Raw genomic sequence first — 21298 nt, 5'->3', positions numbered from 1 at the left:
CTACACATCTCCCCTCACCCACTTGCTCTGCCAAGAGGAGGAGGCTCAGATCCTCACCAGGCCAAAGTGAATAAGGGCCCATAAATAAACGAGGAGACTCAAAATAAATCCTGGTAATCATAAGCCATTGAGATTTTAATGCCGCTTGTTACATTGGAAAAATAAAAAAAGCGGGGCACCTGGGTGGCTCAGTCAGTTAAGTATCTGACTTTGGCTCAGGTCTTGATCTCCGGGTCCTGAGATCAAGCCCCATGTGGGGCTCCGTGCTCAGTGGGGAGTCTGCTTCTCTCTCACCCTCTCCCTTTGCCCCTCCCCCTGCTCATGCTCGCTCGCTCTCTCAAATAAATAAAATATTAAAAGAGAAAGCTAATATGCTATGCAATCAAAAATAGCCCCCCTCAGGCTCTGCTATATTACTTTGTTTTCATTACAGTGTTTACATTCCTAATATATATTTTTTAATTTATTTGTTTATTGCCTCTTTCCTTCCACTGTAAGTTCCATGAGGACACTGTATTTCCGGCCTTTAGTAAGTGCCTCATACACATTAGCCACTCAATAAATACTTGTTAAATGAATAAATGGGTAAGATCCCAATTCTTAACTTTTGGAAGGATTTGTAGGTTTTCTAATTTGAAGACCTAATCTCTCCAAGGCCTGAAGCAAAAGCTTTATTTTTTTAGTTAAAAAAGATCAACTGACAAACAATATAATATCAATATCTGAGGCAATGTCATCAGAACTCTAGATGTTCATCAAGAACCAATGAACAACTGGTTATGTCCCATAATAGGAAAATACCAACTAGTCAGACCGTAACACCAGAAGGTCATGATGATCATGATGATGATGGTAGTGGTAGTAGTGATGGTGTGATGATGGTAATGGTGGTAGTGATGGTGATGATGGTGGTGGTATTGATGGTGGTGGTGAGGACAGTATTGGTAATGATGGTGGCGGTGATGATGGTGGTATTGATGGTGGTGGTGATGACAGTATTGGTGATGATGGTGGCAGTGATGATGGTGGTGGTGGTGGTATTGGTGGTGGTGGTGATGGTGGTGGTGGTGATGATGGTGATGATGATGATGATGATGATGGTGGTGGGATGGTGATGACGGTGCTGATGGTGAGAGTGGTGATCACGATGGTGATGGTGGTAGTGATGGCCGCAGTGATGGTCATGGTGGTGATGACAATGGTGCTGATGGTGACAGTGGTGGTGACAGTGGTGATGGTGGTGATGACAGTGGTGATGGTGGTGGTGATAGTATTGATGATGGTGGTGGTGATGGTGGTGCCTATTCTGGTCAGCTACTCCAAGCCAGCTACCTGGAAGTGACACTACCATGCCCTCAACACTTCTAGGGGAAATTAGTATATACTGACTGCTCCTGGTAAAGAGACCTCCATTCAATCTACAAGCCAACTATTATATTGGTGGTGGGGGCAAAAGGAAGCAGAATCCCTATGCTCACCAAAGTCACAGGCTACTGGAGGAAAGATGAATAATCACGTGAAGAAAATTTTAAGTTGTACATATGAAAAGGGCACAAAATAGGAATACGGCATCACAGAGTCAATTCAACCTAGCCAGGAAAGCTGTGCCCAAGTGGCGATAAGAAATTGATAACTACAAGTGAATTTGACTCAATAAGCAAAGAAAGAGTAAAAGAGGATTCTAGGTAGAGGGAATGGTGTAAAAAAGAGCCTACGGTGTGATAGGCAAAAATAAGACCAGCATAGCTGGAGTGGAGAGAGTGCGTAACAGTTTAAGATGAGTCTGCAGAGGAGAGAAAAGGCCAGACTCAACAGGATCCTGTAGGTCAAGCCAAGGAACTCCATTTTTATTCTAAGTAAGAAACTACAGAGTTTTAAGGCATGGGGTCACATGATCAGATTTGCCTTCTGAAAGGACTGGTCAGTCCGCTGTGGGGTGAATGGGGAGCAGGAGGAAGATGGCACCTCGTGTAGCTTGGGCTAAGATGGTAATGGTAGGTACGGAGAGAACTGTGCGCGTACCAGAGCTATTTAGAAAACAAGGTGGTGCCAAACTAGATAAACAACAAATTCCCCATTTCCTGGCTCAGGTGATGGTATAGATAGTGGTGATACTCACTGAGATAGAAAACAGTAGATGAACAACAAGGGGAGTGAAAATTTGTTTGGACGATTTGAGTTTGAGTTTCCTTCAAGCGATTCAGGAGAAGACATCAGGCAGATATCTGGGTGAAAAGCAAAGGAAGGGGAGGAGGAAGGAAGGTTGTGACTTACCTACTCAGAGGTGGTAATGATAGCCAGTGGGAAGAATGGGGTGCTTCAGGACCAGAGCAGAGAGTGAGGAGTTAAAAGGGTCTGAGACAGCCTTGCGAAATGCCCCATTTCCTGGACAGGGAGTGGATTAGCCTCCTAAGGGACAGGGAGGGTCAGCAGGTGGCGAGGAGGAAATCAGGAAGAGTTCCTGCCTGGAAACCTGGGGATGGGAGGGACACATAAACCTTTTCCTGAGGGATTCCACCTGGCTTGCCCCCTAGATCCCCACCACACACACTACAGAATCCTCTTCGTTTGTTTCAAGTTTTTAAAATATATTAATAATGCATCTTTCAAGAGCTATAGCAGTTCTGAATAAGACTAATTCTTTCAGACCAGGACCAGCTTCCTGTTTAGACCAAAGCAGCACTTGCTACCTAGAGAAAGGCTCCCCGAACAAAAAAGTCTCCCTCACCTACTAGAAGGTGCTTAGCATGTCCAAATACTGCTCTTAAAGATGAGTCATTGATTCAAGCCAAACAGTGGCGTCAACAGCTGAGAGGAGATTCTACCCACCGTAGCAAACCCCTACAATCAAAATGTCTTTACTGAGGACATGCTACTCTCCAGGATTCTCCTAGGAGCACAGGTCTGGGGAGAAGGAGAACACACGGAGGTAGAAAGGACCCTGGGAAGAAGGCACATAGAATAAGCTTAGGATTTAGACCATGAAGACCACTTTCAAGTCCTACCCCAACCACCTGATGTGTGCAGCTCAGGCAAGTCACGTAACTACTCCTTACAACCTCACGGTCTCCATCCGTAAAACAAAGATCAATAACATTGTTCTCAAAGGGTTAGCATAGCATCAAATGGATAGGAGGCATGAAAGTGCCCCAGAAACCAGGAAGGTGACAATGGCTGGTGGTAACCATGGAAATGGGGCCCACTCAGCCTTAGCACTGAGTCCTCAGCCCCAGGTCATGTTCGCAGCCACATAATTCAGTGTGTGCACAGTGGAGCCCAGTGTTGGGCAGTTACCAGGACAGTTTAGGCATTAATTCTCAATTCTCTGGTCGAAGTCACCCCAACAAAATAAGGGATTTCTTATCCTACTTCTGGGGAAATAAAACCAATGATGCAAGCATCTTGAAAGGACTAAGACCGTGGAACTGGAAAGACAAGCTTTGATTTCTATTTCTGCCTCTTGGGTCCAGTGTGACCTTGAGCAAGTCGCTTAAATTCTCTGACCCTTAGTGTCCTCAAAAGTAAAATTTGGGCAACTGGCTGGTCAAGTAACTCCCTTCCAGTCTCCTTCCTCTATCTTCTGTGTCTTTTCTTCATGGAACTGACCACTGCCTGAAGTGATTGTACTCATATTGCTTCTTGTTGATTGACTGGCATCTCCACATAGACCGTAAGCTCCATGAAGACAGGGAAACCTCATCTGTCTTATTCCTGGAGCTATCTCCAGGACCTCCTACACAGTAGAAATGCTGTAACTATTTGTAGGATGAAGGAACAAGGGAATGAAGAAATCACATTGAAACCATAATCCTATCTTACAGCTGGAACCTGGGCTCAGAGAAATGAGACTTGCTTAAGGTCATGTGTAGGAGGAAGTGGAGAAGGGGTTCAAACCAAGGTCTGGTTAATGCTCAGGTCCACACTTTCTGCAGGACACCACTCTGTCTGCCAAGAGAAGTCTGGAGTCTGCACAGCACTCCTTGGAACAAAAAGAACCCATCTCCTCTGTGGCCTCTAAGATCCTGCCTGCTCCAGCCCCTGCCTCCTTTTCTGACCTCGCCTCATACCATGCTCCTCAGTAGGTTCCAGCTTCATCAGTCTTGTCTTTGTATTTCAAATACACAAAGCTTGCTCTCACCCCAGGGCCTTTGCATGTGCTCTTTGCTATAACTAGAGCACTCTTCCCCCAGATCTTCCTAAGGGTGGCACTTTTTTCTTATCATTTGAATTTCAGTTCAAATAGGAGGTCAGGGAAAAGGCATTCTCTGACAACCTCAGTTATGAGAGCCCCTTATCTCCACCTGCCTCCCTTAGTCATTCTCGTGTCCAAGCACCTGTTTTAACTTCTTTTAGTGTTTATCAATACTGGAGCTTATCTTTTTTTTTTTTTTTTTTCATGAGAGACAGAGAGAGAGAGAGAGACAGAGGCAGAGGGAGAAGCAGGCTCCCAAGGAGCAGGGAGCCCGATGCGGGACTCGATCCCAGGACCCTGGGATCATGACCTGAGCCGAAGGCAGATGCTTAACCATCTGAGCCACCCAGGCACCCCGCTTATCTTATTTGTTTTTACATTCTTATTGTCTACACATCCCCCAAATGTCCCTGCAGTAAGAGCTTCATGAGAGACCAGTACATCTGCAGTGATGGGAACAGCATGGCACCTGCCACATGAAGCCCGATGAATGTGTATCATGTGACTCATATTATCCCTGTGACAATTATTCAAATCAACTTCGGCTCTAGAGTGAAAAGAAGAACAATTCATCTTGGACACAGTCACTCTGTGCTGAAACTATATTGAATTTAAAAGCTTGTTACAAGGACTCAAATGACATTACACTTTATTTTTATTCGAAATCCAAATAACAGTGACATCATTCATCCTTTTAAAAAGATATTTATTGCACATATACTATATCCTACCATCAGGGGTATAGCGATGAAGACAGTTCTGACCTCGTAAAACTTAAAGTCAAAAGCAGATGTTTAAACGTGTAATTACAAGAAAGCATGGCAGGTGTTGTGGTGAGGCACAGAGCAGGACCACCTGCTCCAACACAGGAACCAGGGAGAGTGGGGGCAGAGAGGTAATATTTAAGCTGAGAGCTACAGGAAAGGGTGGGAGAGGTGACTTCAAGTAGAGGGGACATAAGTGTGAAGGTGACAAAGGCAAGTGAACCTGGGGTCCAACAAACATTGCAAATGAGCCTGGCCACCAGATATCGGGATATGAAACACATAACCCTGTACGCTTTGTCAAGCATTCAGCTATCTGATAGTTTTCTGTAGTCCCACTTTTAATAAAGACATGAGTCCAGGGGCGCCTGGGTGGCTCAGTTGGTTAAGCGTCTACCTTTGGCTCAGGTCATGATCTCAGGGTCCTGGGATCGAGCCCCATGCCAGGCTCCCTGCGCAACGGGGAGCCTGCTTCTTTCTCTGCCCCTCCCCCCACCTGTCCCCCTCTCTCTTAAATAAATAAATCTTAAGAAAAAAAAAAAAGACGTGCGTCCAGAGAAATATTTCTCTACTCTAAAGATAAACGTCAGTGTTATGATACACTATAAACTGAAGCTCAGCCTCGGAGGCAGGGAGACAATGGGGAACGGTGGAGACTGTGGATCTGGGGTGGGCACAGGCCCCCGGGTAGACCCAGTGCTGTGAGATCTTTTGGTATTTCAAGAGAAGCTAGACATCAGATTTTTATCCTTCAGATCTTTTTTATGTTGAGTCAGAAAATATTTCAACAGTTTATAAACCAAGCAAAACACCCTTCCAGGGAAGGTCAGGCCTATAGGTTTATAAAATGGGATGCGAGAAAGAGAATTCCTGAACACGCTCATTTTGAGTTAGGTAGGACCTGTACTACTTGAATCTGCCATCTACCCTGCAAGTTTCCTCCCAGCAGTAATAACAATGACCCTACTCCATAGCAGTAAGGGCGCGGCAAGTAACAATTTCACTGTGAATTCCAATAGTATGCTACTGATAATCTTAATCTTCTCAGAATTTTCATAGTACCATATATCCACCCACAGGCTAAATTCAGTGGACAGTTACTAGGACCCTAATGCAAAAAAAACATGTTAAAAAAAATGTCTTTCAAGTTTCTAATTGCAGACATGTAGATTTAGAGAAAACGTTCTTATGACATCAATGTTAAGGGTATCCGTCCAGCATCATAAATTTAAACATGATACGGAATGCCACAAAGTAAACAATGAACGCCCCCCCACTGCCTTCTTAGAATGGGGGTGGTCTTTTCTGACATTTCCCCCCCCATTCTGCAAGTCTGAATTCCATGGAGCAAATGGTTTCTGTTCAACTATCCAACTCAAACACCCTTGGCATTCTTCAGCAAGAGCTTTATTTAGAAGTTCCCAGAGAAATGAAAGTGAGAAAACCCAGTTCATAAAGGGAATGGATATAAAGAGCTCCATTAATACAGCTGCTGGGCCTGGAAAGTCAACAAAGCCTGATAATGTGTTTTATTTGGACCTATCCTCTGCTGTGCTCTGTGATAAGGAGGTACTTGAAGCTGAGACACTCAACTGCGCTACACGGACTCAGCCCCTTATTGATTCTGAAACAATGCTCCCTTTCAGATCACACCCACTTAAGTGAATAATAATGAGGCAATGCCGGGGAGAAGAAGAGCAGAGAAGACCGGGTACGGAGCCTGCAGCAAAACGAGACACAGAGGGCAGCCAGGCTTTAGATCAGGCGCTGCTTGCTGCCTCATTGAGACATCGTGGCTCCTCCATTCACCATCTCCCATACCCTCTCCTCTCCGAGAGCACTTAGCTTGAGGCCACAATACCTCTGTACGGTTAAGTGTGGTGGCCAGTCTCCCACGGCCCAGGCAGGTACCCACCAGGGCTCCAGAATCAGACTTGGGGGGATATCAGCAGGCACCTACTCCAACCTTGGGGACTGCGCCCAGGGCCAACTCCAGGCTCCTCCAATGGCCTCTACAACCTGACCCCAGCCAATGAAGACTGATGCTCTGCTATCATCTCCCATCCTCTCTCTCTCTCTCTCTCTCTCTCTCTCTCTCTCTCAGCTCCAGCCCCGCTGCACCTCTGCCTTCTCCTTCCTGCCTCCTGCCCTGGTGCTTACTACTCCTTGTGCCTGGAACGCCCCTCCCTCAGAGTGTCACAGGGCTCGGCTCAACGTCACCCTCACAATGACCTCCCTCACCACCCTATGTAACCCCATCACCCCCTACCCCGTCACCCTCTACTATTTTCCGCAGAGCACACATCACTATCAGAAGTGACCTGGGTAACGATTTGTGGGATGGTTTCATTTCTGTCTCCCCTCCTAGAACAAAAGCCTCATGAAGGCAAGGGCTTTCCCCGTCCCGTCCACAGGTAGACATCCCCAGTGCCCAGAACCGTGCCCGGCAGCATCTCAAATGTCTTCAGGGGTCCCGCGAGTGGTACCAATGAGTGATAAGGACCGCGTGTAAGGCAAGAGGGAGGACCCTGGACTTCTAGGCGCCCATGCTCAATGAAAAGCATTCAATATTTAAATCATGCTGCAGGTCAAGCAAAACACAGCAAGAGGCTGAATGCCCTCTCTGCCACCAACTCCGACGTGGCCACGTTCCCCTTCAAATGCAGTTCCCAGTATTGTCACCTGCTAAGTCGGATGTGGTCTGGCAAGCCCAGAGCACTCACTCTTTCCCCGCCAGGGTCCAGCACTCTCCTGGTTGGGGCGGGCAGGTGGAGGAGGTTTGATTTGTTTTCATCATTGGTAAATACCTTATTCAACTAACGACGCAGTTGGATTTGTTTTCCAACTTGCCTCTAAAACAACTACCTTCTTTCAGAAAATGCAACTGGAATTATAAATCAAATTTTGATAAGAGAGGTAAAGAATTAGAACAGAAACAAACCAAGAATAGCAGATTATAACAAAAAATCAATGATGGGCGGGGGCAGGCTGTATTGTCTGGTTTACTTTTCTACACGATTTACCCTCTGAATCCCACCTGGTTTAGGCTATCAGTAGAAAGAAATTTCTTCCTTGAGTCTCAGAGCACACACTCACTGACACGTGCTGCCCAGAAGCAGAAAATGTACGTCAACTGGGATTAAACTTTTGCTATAGGTAACTTGCAGTCAATGCAATCCCCCTGGAGATCTCTGAAATAGCCTTTTATATTCACCAGGAGTAGCAAAACCCCCAAAGATAAGAAATTCAAAGCCTTCAAGCAAATTCGGGGCAGATCTGAATTAGAATATTCTTTTTGAGGCTGGAAAATTTTGGCATTTCTCTAGCTTGGAAAAAATTGAAAAGTGGAAGTTTAGAAAGACTGCTCTAGGTTTTCTGTTCAGTCCAAACCAAAAAGCCATGGAAACACATCAGAAGCAGGGTTATACGTTTCATCCCAATTTCCACTGTGGTTGGGGACGTTCATGCAGGCAGAGACCTTGAAAGTCTTGGGTCTACTTCTCCAAATAAAGTCAAACCTCGGCGGTTCTTCCCTCACTAACCAGCATCATGCATGAATGGAATTAATCTGAAACTTCAGTTCTCTACAGTTCTCAAATCAAAAATGGATGTGAAGAGAGCAAAGCTAAACTCACTGAAAACCAAAACATGGATAACCCAGTAGGTCCCTCCACCCTCCCGAAATACTTTGGTCAGGAGAAGTTCGAGTGTCAGCTCTTTAATAAGAATGATTTGGGGCTATCCAACACTCCTTTAATTTTGCCCACATTGAGTGATGACTAAAAGTGTTTTTGATCTCAGACTTAAGTCGGCTTCAAAGCCATGTCTTTCCTAGCCCGCTGGGGTGATTGGGTAGAGGCAGTGCTCTTGCCAGCCTTTAGAAGAAAATCAGAAACTCGGGATCGTGACCACTGCTCACTGACAAAACCATCACCCATTTCATGTGGCCTAACAGGGATTACTCTACACGAAGACCCCCCTCCCTTCAACAACTTCTTCCATCTGGAAACAAGGCTTCCAGCAGAAACACCGAGCTCTTGGCAAAGCTGCTTAGATTTGGCATTCCCGCAATTCCATTGTTTGGCCCAATTTGGGGAGGTCAGAGGAGAAGAGCTGAGAGGTGGACAGGGTCCTGTTTACAAAGTCCCCAGTCCCCATTGTCCCTAGCGTCGGCTCCTGCCCTCCCCCACTCTGAAGTGGCCCTGCATGCCTCTGTCTCCGACAGGCTCAGGCATCCGCTCCACATAATGCTGTGGGAGGGACTGTTAGGTTCACTGGGACAAAGGTCTGAGCGCTCAACGCCCTCTCTGCAGGACTGTGAACATCAGACAAGAAAAGAGCCAGCCTGTCCTGAAACCCTGGTCCCGGTGGTAGACTTTTAAATAAAGTCCTCGGGTGTCTGCATCCCTCTGCACTTGTTTGGTCAAGGGGGCTAAACGTTCCACGGCATCTTTATTATTGCTTTGTGCTCTCTCAGGCGGCAGCTTGGAGGACAGCGGGCAGGCGGACGCAAGATGCTGATGCGCTTTACACCCCACCCCACCCCACCCCCTCTTGCCCAGAGCTGCAAATCCCAACAGGGGAAAAGACCAGTGGAGGAGGGGCAGATCCCGCTTTGTCTCTAGTCCTTGTGGTTTAAGAGAGAGGTGGAGAGGAACGTAAATGGGGGGAGGCCCAGCATCAGAATGAGAGACAAATCACCGAAAAGCCATAAGCCCTTCTTTGGGGGTGTAGGTCATAAAAAGAGGGTGCATTTAGGAGTGTTCTTAGAAGGGGCTTCTCAAAGGTTAATGTTGGTTTTGAGACAGATGTGGGCACTTGAGTTGAGTTTTCACAAATTTTAAAGTTGGAAACAGTCAATCGGTCCTGAGAGCATTCTAAACCCTTATTGTTAACCAGGAATAAATGCGTTATTGATCTTCAGGAGTTTCTCTCCTGCCAAAGAAGTCTTTATTAGAAAGAAAGTATATATATATATATACCACTTGTCAGGTTACAAAATTCCTGCTGATTCTAAGAGAAAAATAGTCGATTTGCTTTGTCTGATTGCCCAGAAAATTGAGAGCAAAGGGAGAGCTCATTGTAGGGCTGGTGCAAGGCTGGCTGACTCCCTTTGCCAGGTATTCTTCAAGGCTTACCAACACGTTTCCCTTTGTTTGGGACGGACCCTGAGATGGCCACCCTGGGGGTCTCTGAGGGTTTTCTGGGCTATGAATAGACACGAGCTTATGAAGGACCCCCGGGGGCCTTTTATCTGTGCCTTCAACTGCCCCCGGAGGCCAGTTGATGACACAAAAGCCAGCTAGATGGTTAAAAGAGAGCAAGTGCCAAAAGGAGCTCAAAAGTCAGGCTGCGCTGTCCGCGGGAGCTTTCTTGGGGCAGCTGAAATTGAATACGGAGTCCTGTAAATTGGTTACAGAAACACAGTTCAGAAGGAGAAAGCGAATCAGAGTGATCAAAAGCAGGAGGGCCTAATACCAGTGGACACCTCAGTAAAACAACTGTAAAATGTGAGCCCCTGCCAGCAGCAGAGAGGTATCTGAGGACCTACGTTTATACGCAGAGCTAGAACGGGGAGAGCGGGCCATAAAGATGGCTTTGCTTGGGGGGGTTGGGATTTTCAATCTGCCAATGACGACACCTTTTAATTCTACGTTGAGGCCTCTCTCTTAAATCTGGGGGACTCATCCAACAAATAGAACTTCTTCAAGCCTCTCCAAACTCTTGATATCGGCTCCACATTTTTAATTAATAACAGTATAGTGCGTCCGGTATTCGGATGACAAAAGAGGAACGTGTGAAACAAGAATCGTTTTTATTTTTCATCATCGGAATAGTTGGGGAAGAGGCAGGAAGGAGGGGCACCTGTGGCCACCCAGAGCCCTCACCCCCAGTGACAGTGGGGGCTGACCCTGTGTTGAGCCTGGGCAGGCACTTCCTGGGAATGAGCCACTCGACCATGTGAGATGAATTAACTGTTTAGGACAAAGGAACCTGATACTGTTCGTTTCTTCTCACACCAGAGTGGGATTGTCACATTGGAAGCGAGGGCAAGGCAATGACCCATATAATTTAGAGAGGGTGGGGGAGGAAAAGATTGGTTGTATATTTTCTAGCTAAACACCAAAGGCTGCTGTCCATTCTGCTGTCCAAAGCAGAATGGAGCAACCAGAAACGAAGGAATTAATAATATGTTGTGCATCCTTCTATTCTGGAAGATAAGGAATCCTTTAAGGAAAATAGAGTCTGTTGGTGGTAGGCATCAGCACTTGAGAATGTTGACTCAGCCTGCTAATTTTAAGACCATAACCCACTTCTGGGAAGACAAGTGGGTCTTCTCTTCCTCATCATCACTATTGTCCTTAAAAAGCAGCTGAACAGCAAGCTGGTGATCTCTTGGTTTTGTGAGACACCGCAGAAACAGAATGTTAGGTGTGCAGGGGACAGGCATCCTGCTTTTCATTGTCAGGTGCACTGGTCTGTGGGCCATATTTATTGACGATGTAGATTTTACTGACTTTCCTACTTGAAATTGGTGCTGCCTTTCCGTGTCTCCACTAGAAAGCAGCACGCGTCCTTCCTCTCCTCTCCCTCCACAGGGTATAATCTCTCACTTCTTCAAGTCTCTGTGCACTTGTCACCTCCTTTTAGGGGCCTCCCTTGACCAGTTCTACCTCCTTTCTCCCAACAGAATGAACCACACCCCCACGCCCCGGGACTCTTACTGTCCTTTTTATTATCAGGAGCTGAGGCACTCTCTCTCAGAGCCTTGGTTTCTTCCAGTGGCATGGAGACCATGCCTTACAAAGGCGATACAAGAAAAATACATCGCATGGAAGCCGACAAGCACAGTAATAAGTGCATACTGGGTATTAAATAAAGGGGGTTTCTTCTTCCCTTCTATCTATATAACCATTCCCAAGCAAATGTTCGACTGTGTTCTTTTACCTGCAACCCACTCTTAGCTTCTTGGGTGCAAAGAGCATGTCTTTTATTCATTTTTGTATGTCCAGAATCTAGCAGAATGCCTGGAGCAAAGTAGGTAAATAATGTGTGATGAATTAAAGCATGATAATGAGTTCGTGAATTTATTTGATAAATATTTACTTAGCACCTACCACGTGCCAGGCAGCTTCCGAGATACACAAGACAGAGACACTGTGTACTTAAAGATGAAGGGAAGAGTGGGGTTGTGGGTCAGGACAATCGGCCAGCAAGCATATGATGATACTTTCACTTGGGGAGGGCATTAGAATATACGGTCTTCAGAGATGGAGGAATGGAAGGAAGGATGGAGGCATGGGTGGCAAACAGAAATGTTTAAATCAAGTTTAAAAAAAAAAAAGGGGGACCTGCCAGTAATCCCATTCGGGCCCAAGTAAACTAAACCATCAACTTAGTTCTTCACTTGCCCCTCATTGGCATTACTGACACTACTTACAATACCACCACTCTTAAAGGCTCTTGGTTCATGCAAAAGCCTTTCTGGAAATAAAAGACAGTGCTCTGGTCTTAATAACTGCCTGCTTTGCTGGTCTTCCTGCTGCCACCACTGCTGTCCACCTTCCCCCCCGCCCAGGCTCGGTATGGCCTCCCACGCATCTTCTGGGTGCTCCTTCCTCCTCCCTATACTCAAGAAATCTCCTCCCCTCTACCCCAGGACCCTCTCTAGGATCCAGTGTGTATCTTCTCCACCCCCTCCCCCCAAAATAAAGTGTTTGAGATGAAATTCCCTAGGTGTCCACGTAGTTCTGCCCTTGGCTTTAAATCCTCAGATGCTGGAGGGGAGTGTGCTGCCAGAGGATAGTTTACCGCTTTCAACTCTCCACAGAATCACAGCCCCAAATAAAATGAGAAGTGCTTTGTTTTATTTTTAAATTAAAAAAGTGCCTTTTAAGTCCAAAATTGCCAAGTGCTCTTAGAACATGTCCTATTTCTCCCTCCATGTAAGGGCTTTTGTTAGAGGGGAAGGAGAGACAAGTATAGCAAAGTGGCTTGACCAAGGGAACAGTTCGTGTCCTCAGCCGACCCCACAAGAGAAGACCCGGAACACCCAACCAGATGGACCCCCTCCAGTGTCCGTCTTCCATTTCTGCCTTGTGACCCTCTGTCATCCAGCTCCTCCTGCCTTCTTGTTCTCCCGTGCCAGCGTACCCCTGCCCGTCTGCTCTCACACCCCACTCTCCTCTTTCAGGAACCATGCTTCAGCCAAATGAGAGCAGCCATCATGCCTCGAACCGACCATAATCCCTCTGCGCACTCACCCCGCTACTTGCATACTTTGCTTCTTCTCCCCACGAAATGCCCTCTGTCATCTTCGCTGTTGAAGGGCTATCTGCCTTTCAAGGGCAACTCCATGGTCATTTTCTCTATGAAATCTCAAATCTACCAGCAAGTCAGCATATTTTCCTTCTGTATAGAATTTGTTACACTAATTATAGGGCATATTCCAACAGCTTTGTATCAATATTACTAATCTACATGCCTTAAAATCGCAGTAAGAACTCTGGTGTCAAAAACTCTCATATAGTCTTTGTATCAGCGGGGCTTAGCATTATGCAAGGCAGATAGATACTACAGAGCAAGCGCTCATTGGATGGATGGATGGATGGACGGACGGACGGACAGACAGCTGGCTCAGTCCTTGTTTGGGAGCGCTTATCTTTGACACAGGTTTTGCTCCATCACAAGTCTAATAACTATAAAGATGAGGGGGTTCATTTTTCTTCATCTTTGTAAGTCTCTTGAGCTAGGTTTTTCTATTAAAACACCTTTCAAAAGTCCCCTAGGCTTTGTTAATAAGACTAATGGAAATTTCACTTCTATCGTTGCTACTTTCTGATTGAATTTTCTAAACATTTTCTTTCCTTCTCTTTTTCAGACAAAATACTATTTTTATCTTATATCAATAACTTTAAATATTCAGAAACACCGATTCTAAAGCATGACCAAAGCCAAAACTGTAATTAAAAAAAATCTTAAATCTCAGAGATAGTAAGAAGAGATTAATGCCATTTCCCCATAATTAGGAGACTCCAATGAGCTTGTTACTTGGCAACTTTTACAGAGATATGTGAATATATTTTGCTTCTGAAAATTGAGGCCAGGTGAGCTAATTATTAATTTACATTCAGACTTTAATTCCCAGAGACTCTCTTTGGCCAATTTTATAGTTAATAACTCATTCCCTCACAAAATGAGTAATTAAAGAACCAGGGAGTGGTTTTACTAAGATGAAATTCTCAAGAAGTCATTTTCCAAATAAAACACAGGCTCAGATCATTGTCATGATATAATTTCCCCCATGTATCACCCGTCACTATGGCTTCTGTACTCCTCTCTCCCAATCACAGTCCTTCCCTTCCTCCATGTCTCCCTGTGAACACTCACCTGACATTCCAGGCCCTCCCTCCTCACCCCTCCCCACCCCCGCTTCCAGATCCCCCTGCCCATATATCTCCATATCCTTTGAACTCTGATTGCCTTTTCTGTTGGAACTATCCATGTTGGATAGTTGGAACTATCCCCTAATGCTACTTTTGGGTAGAAGAACTTTGGTTTTATGTCCTTATTAGATTGTAAACTCTGTAAAGACAGGGTGGAATCTTTTCCTGGGGAGAGGGGGTCCCTTAGAAAGCCTAATCCAGGATGTGGCACGTAGCAAACATTTGCTACGTACTTGTCGAAGGGACAAATAGAAAGTTCTTCACAGCCAACGTTGCGCACCTTTTAAAATCATTCTGAAAATTTGGCAGAGTAAAGTTTTCTTTGGTCCCATCATAGAGTAGACAACTCAGAGACTCAATTTCTCAGTGATCTCTTCTCACCAGGTGATCTGGCCAAGCTGCCCGGGGGCCTGGCCACACTGGTGGAAGAGGTGGGGGGCTATGTGGAGCTGTGTTTCATTCATAGCTCCTCACTTACAGCCTCGCTGGTAACGGCCTCAGGGAAGCCTTCTGTCTGAAAAGTTTGAGAATGAGATTTGGCTCTAGCATTTAAACAAGAAGGGCTATTTTGTTGTTGTTCTGAAATCCATGTATTTCAAAATAAAGGAACATTTGTAGAAATGTATTGACACGAGCAAGTACATCCAAACAAAACTGAAAGAGGTTCGTTGTAAATCTTCTCGGAAGATCAGCTCCTATACAGGTCTTGTTCTTCTGGGAGCTATTCCTGCACAGTCAATGGTAGATCTATAGGATTACTGAGACCATCAGACAGAAGCGCCCCACCCACGCACTCTGCAAAGTGATTTATATCAGCAATAGGTTTAGAATTCCTGTTTGAGTTCATGAGAGAGGGGGACATTTTTTATCAAATTGCCTTAAGGATATTTTATTTTCCAAAGGTGAATCAGAGCCTCCCCAGGAACTAAAAGGCAGTCTCATCCTTTTCCTTGTGGAGGTAGGAAACGGGGCTCTCTCCTGAGGCAGGCACGTTGCTTTCAGCTGCCCTCCTACTATCCTGGTCCGGCCCCTCTGACTTCCCCACCGTCTCTCCACAGCTTTCTCTCAGGATCCAGCCAAGACTTTAAAAGGTCAAGATCTTCCCTACGTCATGGCCTCTGTACATGCCCTCCCCTCAGCCCTACCGAGGTCTTCCCTCTCTCTTCCCTGACCAACTGTGGCTCTAGGTCTCAGTTAAAATGTTACTTCATGGGGGACATCCCTAAGTGCCCCTCAACCCTGACCATCTAAACAAGCCTCCCTAGTTTTGCTCCATTCGAGCATCCTGTCCTTAACTGTTCTAGCAGTTGTCACGGCTCATAATCATGCTTGTGTGAGAACGCATTTGAAGTCGGACACCCCACTAGAATGGGAGGTAGGTGAAAGTGGGAGTCTTTGTTCATCCTAGGGGCTTTGTTCGTCCACGTCAGGAAACAGTATGGAAGACTCGAGGACAGCCCCCCAAACCTGGCTCGGACACCCTGAGCTGCTCCTCCGGCCCACCCACTGTATCCAGTGGGTAGTTTCTATTTCACTTTCCTAACCTACATTTAGAAAGAGGACAAACTTGATCCACCTTACCTGGGCATTGCATGTTGACTGGGAAACTCGGAGACGTGCAGAAGGGCTCAGTTATTATTAATGTGCTTTCCAAATTTCCAAAAATACGATCACACGGATGTGAGGTCATACACATGTGTATGTTGGAGCAGAAATGCTCTCCCTGGTGTCTGTTTATTTCCTGAATTTTATGGTTCTTTTGGGAAACTCAAATAAGTAGCAAATTGAATGTGGAAAGGGCTGCTCCACTGGCATCCACTCAGGAAACGTGTGCAACTGAGCCACAGGTGGAAGCTAATCAATGCCCTCACTGTAACCACACATTCAAGATGGCCGCCACCAGGAAGGCCGGACCGTCGCTGTTAGGAGGTTGGAAGCCAGTTTTAAAATGTTGTGTTTTCTACAGATGATTGCTTTTCTAGTGCCCTGTGATTCACTAGATCTCTGGTAAATAATTCCTTTACATCTGCTGCTGACAGTTCGATATTCCCTCTGATAATGTTCTCAGGTGTCAACAGACAGAACACTGAAGCTTTGATCTGGACACAGCGATTGTCATCAGTCACTAACTACACTTTGGAGATGTTCCCCTTGGAAGCCCATCAACAAACTGGAAAATTTACAGGGTGAGTGATTCAAATGTGGTCAGACCCTAAGGCCCCTACCTAGAAAATGGACCTAAATGCCTTCCACTGAATAATGTCAGATTCCTGACCAACAGAAAAAAAAAAAAAAAACAACCCACCCCCAACCCATTTGCCTCCCTCCTTTCCCAATCTGTACCCCAACTCCTCCAAAAAAAAAAAAAAAAAAAGGAAAAAGAAAAAGAAAAAGAAAGAAAGAAAAGATTGCAGCACTGCCAAAGTCTTTTGAGAACCATTCCAAGGAGCCTCGGACAACTCTGGCTCTCTAAAAGGATACCATTGTAAAGGCGAGCTCTCATATTTCAATGACATACGTATATGTCTCATAGAAACCAAGGTTTATGTGTCTCAGGATTTCTCCTTAGTTAACCACAATTGCAGGGAAATGGCACCACATTCATAAAGTTAAATGTGGTAGCAATTACTTTGCTGGCAAAGGAGGAGGAGGGTCTTGATGGCCTAAGTCCTACGAGTCAGGATTAAATAAACGTGTCTTTTAGAGTTACACTGATAACTTGGAACACTCCATGTGTACTGACTATTTGATGCTACAACTGTGGGGAGAACCAGCCTTTCTCTAGACAAACCCATTCTGACCTGGCCAGAAGGCACGTGGGACAACCTCGAAATAAAAGCCAGTTTTTCCAAATATTAATTCATGCATATGTACATGCCTGTGAACACAAATATATATATATATATATATATATATAATACACACTGATTGAGAAAACAACTCCAAAATAATCCTGAACATGTAGCTTATTAAATGTATTTAGATATGAGGAAATAATGTAAAAATTGCTTTACTGTATCATATTTACTAAAATGCTGCTATCGCATACTTCGGGGAAGGAAAGATATGGGTTGGGTAACCTGAGCATTGTTTAATGGTCACTGATTTTACTAATGGCCAGCCAGTCTCTTTTGGATTTCATTAGAACACAAGAATGTGATAAGATTCCTGTGAGCGTGATAAAGCTACAAGGCCATTTTCAAATGCAATATGGTTTATGTTTAAGGTCCCAGTTCCAGCTGGAACAGAAAACGACTCCCTTTCTATATCTTTCCCCCAATGGCTAGAATTCCCACACACAAATAATTTAGACAAAGAGCTTCACAAGTCAACAAAATATAAACAGATATATAGATCCCATCACTTTCTTCTGCCACCAAAATGTGTCAACTCCTGAACTAGCAGAGAGAGAGTACAAGGAAAGAGCAAGTCAAGAAGGAAGTATTTTTTTCAGCATGAGAAATGGTAGAAAAGTCAAAAGTTTTTCTTCTAATTGGGAATGGCAGAGATACTGAGTTCAGAAATCCAATAATCCCACAAATTCACCAGTGTGTCTAACAGCTTTGGCCAACAAGCCCAATGGTAAAAAGCAATCCCTAAGAAGAATGTCCCAAAGGAAATAGAAGAGATGGCCACATGGGAAATAAAGAAGATTGTATAGAGCAGAAAAAACTTCTAGAGGGAAAAAATGTCCTAAAAAAGAAAGGTATTTTTAATTAGCAATAATCGCACCTCGGATAAACCTCTTGGCTACGATACTGCCACTGTGCAAAGCTAAGAAAGGTATTTTCAGATATGTAGGTAGGTAGGCAAGTGGATGGCTGGTGGATGGACAGTACATAGGCAACCTAACTACCTATTTAGATAAGTAGAGCTGAAGATAAAAATGTAAGCTTGATTTGTTTTCATTTTATTTCCGATTCTAAGAGGTAGAAAAGTGTTCTTACCTGCTGCTTGACCAGCTCTGGTTGCAAAGAACTATTTTCTACAAATCCCTTTTGAAATCAAATGGCCTTGACTGACTTTAACACTTCTAGGACCCAGAACAAGAATAAAATGGTGACCCATCTACCTATATCTAAATATTTAAGTGATAAATCACAGTCACAAACTGTTGAATAAAACCCATTCTGTCCTCCTAACCTGACAAATAGATCTTCATAGTGACTTAGAAGGCCAGGTTCAAATTTAAAGTTCTGAGTTTCTTGCCTGAATGCTGAAGAAGAGCCATGGGGGTCTCCATGAGCACACATACAGACATTGTAGCCCACACATCCAAGATCTACCCACATCCTCAAGAACAGTCGTCCTTTTGCAACCCACAGACTTGGGTCTATTTCTAGCAGTACTGTTCACCCTCAAGTGGTCCACCCAGGAATGAGGCCAGGTTTGGGTACCTTTGGGCAGAGAATCCCAGGTATCCATATAGCTGTCATGTGAGGGGAAATCAGCTAATGCAGGCTATAAGCCTCTCAGCCCTGTAAGTTCTTAGCCCAAGGAAAGAGGTAGGCCTGGAAGGTGGCCAGAGCATGACCCACGAACACACAGGGCCTGGTACAAAGCATCTCTTGCCCAAATCTAAGACCAATACTCCAAGCAGCCATATGCCTGACTAGGTGGTGTAGACGTTAGAAAGTAGGAAGAGGAAAGTGAACGGTGATGTAAGAAGATAGTCTTAATATTAGTTACCTATTGCTATATAACTAATTAGTCCAATATCTAGCAGGTTAAAACAAACATTTGGGGCGCCTGGGTGGCTCAGTCATTAAGCATCTGCCTTCGGCTCAGGTCATGCTCCCAGGGTCCTGGGATGGAGCCCCGCATCGGGCTCCCTGCTCCGCGGGGAGTCTGCTTCTCCCATACTTCCTCTGCTTGTGTTCTCTTTCCCTGTCTCTCTCTCTCTCCCTCTGTCTGTCTGTCAAATAAATAAATAAAATCTTAAAAAAAAAAAAACATTTATTAAAGCAGATTTTTCTGGGTCAGGAAACAAGAGCAGCTAAGCCCGGGTAGTTTGGGTCAAGGACTCTCATGAGGTCAGGCTGCAATTTCATCAGAAGTCTCGAGGGAGGGTGTGAACTCTGCCTCCAGACTCACATGTATTGTTAGCAGGCCTCAGTCTCTCATAAATGTTCATCTAGAAACTTCTATTCCTTACCACATGGATCTCTTCACAGATTGCATGAGTGTTCTCATGACATAGCAGGGGGTTCCCCAGAGCAAATTACCCAGGAGCATGAGAACACAGCCAAGGCGGAACTTTGGTCTTTCTTATAATCTAGTCTCAGAAGTGACGTGCTGTCTCTTCTGCCAGAGCCTGCAGGTCACACAGACCAACCATGGCACAGTGTGGGAAGGGACTACCCGCAGACAGGCAGACCAGGAGGCAGACCAGGGCAAGCTAGCTTCTCCACTCCCATCAAATGAGGATCTGGGCGGCCAGCTTTGGTCCAGAGAAGCCACTCAATAAATTATTTTGGAAGAGAGGAAGGAGGGTAACAGGAGAATCATGGAGTTCCCTTAATCTGACTCCATTTCCCACACGTAAGAGTTGCCTGAGGGATCAAACGGCCCTTTCCCCCTGCTCTGCAAGAAATACATCTTCAGTGCTTAGACCGGAGATGGAATGCCTTTTCCTAACTACCCGTGTCCTTCAAACCCTGCTCACCCCTCAGGTCCAGCTCAAATGTCCCATACCCCGTCTGTGAACAATTTCCTGGCTTACCAAATCCCAATTGGTCTCTGCCCTCCCCATCACCATACCCCTCTGTGGCACTTTTTATAGCCAAGGGTAATTGTTGGAGTTTGGGGGGTTTGCCCCCTTAGTAAATATCCAGCTCCAAGACTCAGCTCTTGAGTGGCAATGGGGCACTTTCCAGATGAACAGGAATGTGGTATCAAATACTGTGAAGCCTCTTCAACATGCAGACCTCTATCCATGCCCTCCCCATCCGCAAGCTCTCCAGGCCAGCCCTGTAGGGACTCCTCCCCCCTACCTCCCAGCTGCTCCCTCCCTGAGCCCCAGCTCTGAGCCAGGTCAGGGCTGCTTAAGATCTCCAAAGCCACAGGAAGGATTCCTGTGGGGGCAAGCCCAGCCCCACACAGTGCCTGGAAGGAGAGGTTCACCTAAAGAGCAAACCTCAACTTTCTCTTTTCCTGAAATTCCCTTCTGTGGAGCCCCGCAACTGTCTCCCTTAAATCACTCTGCAACACAACTTCCACCTCTCTGGAGTCACACAGAAAGCGGCGCTGTGCTGGTCTACGATAAAGGCCATGCTCTGGATCACTCTGTACTGCGGCAACATCACAAAAGTTGGATTCATGCACAGAAGTCATCCTAAGACATTTCTGATCACCTGAGCCTTTAGAAATTATAGTCCCTTAAAAGCTTTTTTCTCTCCTAAAAGGATAATCTTTTTGCCCCCATAAGACAGCTGACTGCAACAATGTAAGTGATCCTTTATATAGGAAAATGGGTGAGACACTTACTGATTCTCTACTTTTGCTCTTTTTCATTATGTTCATAAAAGCTGATATAATTTTTAATAAAATCTCAGGCAGCTGATGAGCACACCTGACTAAGCAGTTAATCATTTACCTCTAAGTGTCGTTCAGCGTAAGTATAAATTCAATGGAAACACAACTGTTTGAAGTTGCAGTTAAAAACAAAGCACCACTGCTGCTGTCTGTCCCGTCCCAGCTGATGGGCGACCGAACGCAGCCCCTTGGTTTCGGAGTGCTGTGCCACCTCTGGTTCCAGTTGCTAATGGACCCCAGTGGCCCATGTCCATTACCACCTACTAGCCACTTGGCCTTCGTCAGGGCTGCGGGGAGTCCAGCTTGAGGCCCGACACCCATATCTGCTGCGGGTCTCCAAACCCCCGCCCTGGAGTCCTCCT

At 45.5% G+C, this 21298-nt stretch overlaps 1 pseudogene; it reads right to left on the bottom strand.

Moving 5' to 3' along the window:
* Nucleotides 1-18056: 18056 nt before the first annotated feature.
* Nucleotides 18057-18178, bottom strand: LOC141374705 (U4 spliceosomal RNA; annotated as a pseudogene).
* Nucleotides 18179-21298: the final 3120 nt, after the last annotated feature.

This window comes from Callorhinus ursinus, unplaced genomic scaffold (genome assembly GCF_003265705.2).
Source record: "Callorhinus ursinus isolate GAN/ISIS: 27379988/994484 unplaced genomic scaffold, GSC_fseal_2.0 scaffold20, whole genome shotgun sequence".
In the NCBI taxonomy this organism is placed as follows: domain Eukaryota; kingdom Metazoa; phylum Chordata; class Mammalia; order Carnivora; family Otariidae; genus Callorhinus; species Callorhinus ursinus.
Note: the sequence above shows the minus strand (reverse complement) of the source record. Positions and strands in the feature narration are given on the sequence as shown.